At 45.5% G+C, this 6,000-nt stretch overlaps 1 protein-coding gene across 1 annotated transcript in view; it reads left to right on the top strand.

Moving 5' to 3' along the window:
• Positions 1–420: 420 nt before the first annotated feature.
• Positions 421–6,000, top strand: part of LRRC28 (leucine rich repeat containing 28) — a 334,662-nt gene continuing 329,082 nt past the window's right edge. Inside the window, exon 1 of the mRNA XM_086958075.1 lies at positions 421–544. The gene's annotated coding sequence lies outside the window, so the exon portion shown is untranslated. The remainder of the gene's footprint in view (positions 545–6,000) is intronic.

Here is a 6,000-nt window from a genome sequence, read left to right as displayed (position 1 = left end):
AAACTGCTTTATGTGGAATCAGGTCTAGGCAGTTGGCAGCCCCAGCATTGTGCAGTTCTGGCAGCTGGCTCCCAAGACAAACCGTGGGCCCCTGCACTTCTTTTCACAAGTTAAGCTCTACTGAGTACATTTACAGTCAAGCTGCCTGGTCAATCTGGAATCGGGAGGCGGGAGACGAGCCTTCAAATCGGTAGTCTCCCGCCTGAATCGGGAGGGTTGACATGTGGCATGTGGCAAGTGACTTGTAATGTTCTCATGTATCAGTTCTGTTCCTTTTGTGAAGCGCTCTGACACCTTCGGGTAAAGTCCGCGCTATATAAAAACGCATAAATAAATAAATAAAAGACACGTTGCGCCTGAAGCGATAGTCCCCACTTCTGCACCGGAAGAAAGCTGCGCGCTGCTCCGGAAGGCATGGGCCAGCCGCACGCGAGCCGGCAGTGCTGGCCGGTTGCGTTAAAGTCCTTGCATGTTGAGGTCGGCGCTGACTTCGGCGAAGAAGGGGTTGTACGGGCAGATTGAACCCCGAGATCCCCAGACTCTGGTATGTGTGAGGGAGTTTAGCATGCTGGAGAAAGGGGGAGAGCAGCAAACAGGAGCGCGACGCGCCCTGACAGCGGGGTAGTGCCTGGAGAGGGGCTTAAATATTGAGAAATGTGGTGCATACTATTTTCCAAATTGACAGTTTACTTCAAAGTGTGACATTTTCCATTTCTTATGCGTGTCTCTGTCTCTTACCTATATGTGAATATATTTTCTATACTAAACGGGGCAATATCCATTTAAAGCTGCTCTTTTTAGAAACTACCGCAGTTTTTCATCATCATCTTAATTATTATTATTATTATTATGAAGGAATGGCTGTAACAATCCAAAAATACTTTAACGTTGAACGGTGCAGACTGAGGGTCTTCTTACCAAAACATATGGGCTGAGCAATTGTGTGTGCAACATTCTGAACTGTGAGCACTTTGAACACAAGTAGGTTAGAGTAAGTAATTTTAAATGATTGACAAAATTACATCAAACATGACAGCTCACTAGTTTAACTGATCCTCCTACCTCCCTCTTAACTTGCAGATAATGAAGTGTTACTCGTGTAAGTCCTTGAGATCATTTCCTCACGTACCCACGCTGGTTGCTACTTAACATCAACAGTGTTATTTACGTTATGCTTCTTAACGTGCTGTGGGCCATCAATGTGGTCTCTCCTTTTTAGGTCAAGCCTACCTAGGACATAATGTGGGCTTACGAAGAACATAGGTGTAGCTTGGTCAGTAAGATTGGGGAGGGAGGAGGGGAGGGGGGTGGGAGGGGAGCTTCAGATTTCCCAACAATCAGGATGGCATATAATATGTTTAAATACAGTGACAAGCAGGTTGCATAGGAGAGGCCTAAAGAAAGAAAACACAATATTTTGTAAAATGTACAAGATTTGTGAGGACTTTCAAAACCAAGACGGTGAGAGTGCGTGTGTATTTAGGTCGAGCTTGGACAGTTCATGCACTGCTGTGAGGCATGCAGTATTGGAGTATGGCTTTGAAGCCCCACCCACTCTCCGGACGTATTTTTCATTTGCTTGTGACATTGTTATTTGTAAATGCTGGCTTCTGTTTCAGTAACGGGCTTGTTAGTCCCTCCTTAGTACCGACTTGTCTTCATTTGTAACCTAATTCACAAAAAGAGCCCACTGTCCTAATGATAAGTCTGCTGGGTATGTGGAATGTGCTTGCCATGCTCGTAGGGGAAGAGGGAAGGGGGTCCCTTTTAAAGGACGGTTCCCTTGACAAACCAGAAGGTGTCTTGCTACATCATAGGGGTGCCTCCTCGCCTCTAGAGCCTAGTCGTGATGCGGGCTATGACCCCCTCACTACGAGGGAGGAGCTCAGGGATGTTTTTTGTTAGAGAAGATGGTCCTAAAACCCTACGTGAGCGTGGTGTGTTGAGGTAAGGTGCAGTGCTATAGTGAGTGATGGTTAAAACTGCCTAAAGGTTAGTTGGGACAGCTTTATTCTACTACCCTGTGGCAGGTTTGAAAACAAATAGTTTGTGATGTAGCTGCTGTCATTAGAGACAGCTGCATCTAGAAACGATCTACATGTTTCGGCCGGTAGACCTATAAAAGGGTTGTGGCCTTCGACAGGATCAGTTTGAAGCTACTGCAGAAAAATTTGAAAAAACAGAAGTGAACAAGAAAACAATGGACACCAGTATGGAATACTACACCAGTTGTCCAGCTGTTTGGTAGATGTGTCGGTGGAACCTGTGGTGAAACAAACAGATTGTGTTCTGTACCAGTCACAATGTGATCAAGAAAATGTAACGCATGGCAGGACCACAAAACAATAGATGTGTCTTGATATTGTTTTAAATAAAACAAACACATCCAAAACTATTACTGAGTGGATGTCAATGCGAACGCACCTACAACAGTCAGGTTATATACCATGTCTGTCCTGGGTTATGAGCCAAAGGTACATACTCCGAACAATCAAATAGATAAAGTGGTGGCGTTAGGGTCAAGCGAAGAAAAGGGGACTGTGTGGTTAAAAATAGCATAGAAAGTGAACAGAGGTGTGAACAAGGAAAGCACAAAATGTGAGCTACACTGGTAACAGTGAGAAGGGGATAAGAGATAAGTGGTGGACAGCTGCTCCACGTATGGGGTCGAAGTCGGTGGAAACTTAAAGCATGTCTTACAGAGGAGGGAGGATGCGTAATAAAGATGACTGTCAGAACGGGTTAACACCTGAAATGGGGCAGAAAAGGTCAGGTGCCAACCTTCTGTGAATGTGGTAGCATAAGGAGCGGGGGAGCTTGTGTTAAGCCTGAAGCAAACCGAGACGGTGGTTCCTTCTGTAACTTTATTTATTTATTTATTTATTTATTTATTTATAGGATTTTTAATGCGCAGCTAATACCCGGGGGTGTCTAGGCGCAGAAGATACTCTAGGATACGGTGATCAGCACACAAACTTATTGGTTGAAGAGCCAGGTCTTCAAGGCCCTACGGAAACAGATGAGAGTGGGGGCAGTTTTGATGTGCGGAGGGAGAGAATTCCACAATCTAGGAGTTGCTACCAAGAATCGTCTGTCTCCCCAGGTGGCAGTTCTTGTTCGGGGAACAGATAGTAGACAACTAGCTGCTGATCTTAGGTTCCTTATAGGGGTAAATACCTGAAGTGCCTCCTTTAAAAACTTTGGGCCAGTATGGTGAATGGCCTTATAGGCAATGCATAAGGCCTTAAATTTGATCCTGCTCTCCACTCTTAGCCAATGAAGATGGCGTATAGCTGCCGAGGTGGACTGGCGCCTAGGAATGTTGAGAAGGATTCTGGCTGCCATATTTTGAACAGATTGGAGCTTGTTCAGAATATATTTATGAGTGTTGAAAAAGAGGACATTTCCGTAATCAAGCTTGGAGAACACCAAGGTGGTAATTAGGGTTTTTCCAGCTGATGCTGTTAAGTACGGTAGCAGTTTTTTAATCTTTTTCAGCGTAAAGAAGGCAGCCGAGACAACCTTGTTTACATGATGTTTGAATGATAGTTGTTTATCAAAGATCACTCCAAGATTCCTGACCTTTGCGACTGGGACCGGAGGAGGACCCATCTGAGTCGGCCACCAAGTCGGAGACCATTCTGGAGAGATGTTACCAAAGGTCATAACCTCCGTTTTCTCCGCGTTCAGTTTTAGGCAATTACCATGCATCCATGCTTGTATCTCTAGTATCCCCTCCTGAAACTTAGCTGCCACCGTTGGTCCGTTCTTATGCACCGCCAGCACAAGTTGGGTGTCATCAGCGTAGGTAGTTAAACGCATCCCATGAGATTTTATGACCCTTGCCAAGTCTGCGACATAAATGTTAAAAAGCGCAGGACTTAACGACGATCCTTGGGGGACCCCGCATGGCAGTTTAAAAATCGATGAATAATGATTGCCCAATTTAACTGCCTGTTTGCGGTTAGCTAGAAAAGAAGCTATGAGATCTTTGGCCAGATGGTTGTTCCCCAGGGCTGCGACACGGTCGACCAAGATAGCATGGTCGACCGTGTCGAAAGCCGCCGAGAGATCCAACAGAATGAGCACTGCTGCTCCTCCCGAATCCAAGATTTCTCTAATTTCATCGGAGGCCTTTATCAGCGCTGTTTCGGTTCCGTGTCCCCTCCGGAAACCGAATTGCGTATCATCCAAGAGTTCATGTTGTTCAATGAACTGTGAGAGCTGCTGGTTCATAATGGCCTCTACGATTTTAGCGGGAAAGGGAAGGCAGGCAATGGGTCTGTAGTTGGCCGTAATAGTGGGGTCTAAGGAAGGCTTTTTGAGCAGAGGTTTTATAATGGCCTTCTTCCAGATCTCTGGGTAGACGCCTGTCTTGAAGATGGCATTACAAATGGTGGTAAGTGGATGTGAAATGGTATTATGCAGTTGATTCATTATATCTGGGGGACATGGATCAAGCGGAGAACCTGATTTGATCTTGGCAGCTAGTATGCTAACCTGATCTTCTGTCACTAGCTTAAAGCCAGAAAAAGAAGGAAGGGTCACCGCCAAGTGAGAGGATGGATCAGTCCTAACTGCTGCCGGTTGCTGTGGGAAAATGGAGTAAATGTCCATTACCTTAGTGGTAAAGAAAGTAGCCAACGAATTACAGAGTTCCTGAGAGTGCTCAATTACAGGTCCAGTGGGAGGGATAGAAAGAGAATTCACCACCTGGAATAACATCCTCGCTGAATTCTGGGCCTGTTCAATTTGACCAGTATAAAATGTGTTTTTTTGAGGAGTGATGGCTTTCTTATAGATCGCTAGAGCATCTTTATAAGTTTGCTTAGCGGAGGGACTGTAATTCTTTCTCCAGCGTCTTTCTAGGTTTCTACAATACTGACGCTGGAGACGCAGCTCCTCTGTAAACCACTGGGCCGATGGTTTAGCTCTATTTGGGCGATAAGATTTCTCAGGTGCCACTTGATTGGCTGCCTTTAATAACCATCCCTGAAAGTTAGTGGACAAGATTTCAGGATCGCAAGAACTCTCCGGGATCGAAGTCCTTAGAAAGTTTGAAAGATGTGGAATATCGGCATTTTTCCAAGCTCGTATGCCCGTTAACGACCGGGCTTTGGTCTGGGGGGGGTTCGATTGTACTGCTTGAATTCTGAAGATGATGGCTTGGTGGTCAGACCATACAAATGGTAGTACTGCTACCAAGTCGATACCCGGGTTGTTTGTAAACAGGCCATCCAGAGTATGCCCGGCTTCATGCGTGGGACCCCTCACCAACTGTTGCATTCCTATTGCTTGCATGTCTGTGATAAGTTGGGCTGTATCCTTACTTTCCATATCTTCCAACGGAAAGTTAAAATCCCCAAGGATTGTATAATCCAAGGATCCTATAACTGCTTCAGTGATTTCTGTGAGTGCGGCTAAAAATTTTGTGCGAGGCCCTGGTGGCCTATAAACCAATGTCCCTTTAAAAGCTTGTTTCTGCGTGAGATTAATAACAAACGCAATAGCTTCGCAGTTTAGGGTTGGAATATGCTCAAATTTTGTCCGATAGACATCTTTATGGATGATGGCTAAGCCACCACCTCGCCCAGAAGTTCTGTCTTGTCTAACGACACAATAGCCTTCAGGGGTAGCCGAGACAAAGTCTGGGCCTGAAGCCTCGTCTCCCCAGGATTCAGTGATTAAAAGAATGCCCAATTCCTGATTGATAATACATTCCCTAATAGATAAACTATGTTTGGGGAGGGAGCGAGAGTTGATCAGTGCTGCTCTAAAATGCTGTCCAGTTCGAGATTGAGCATTGATAATTGGAGGTGAATAAGAAGTGTGATTAGCTGCAGGTAATGGCAGCGGGAGGATATAGTGACAGCCCGAACATGATGGCACTGTGTGAGTTAGGTCTTTAGGAAGCGGTAGCGTCTGACAAAAGCTACCTAACCCTGGGTTCATCCCTCTCAGCTGATCGGAGGTGTAAAATAATGTTGGTATAGAATCTTG

Source organism: Lissotriton vulgaris, chromosome 2_1 (genome assembly GCF_964263255.1).
Source record: "Lissotriton vulgaris chromosome 2_1, aLisVul1.2, whole genome shotgun sequence".
In the NCBI taxonomy this organism is placed as follows: domain Eukaryota; kingdom Metazoa; phylum Chordata; class Amphibia; order Caudata; family Salamandridae; genus Lissotriton; species Lissotriton vulgaris.
Note: the sequence above shows the minus strand (reverse complement) of the source record. Positions and strands in the feature narration are given on the sequence as shown.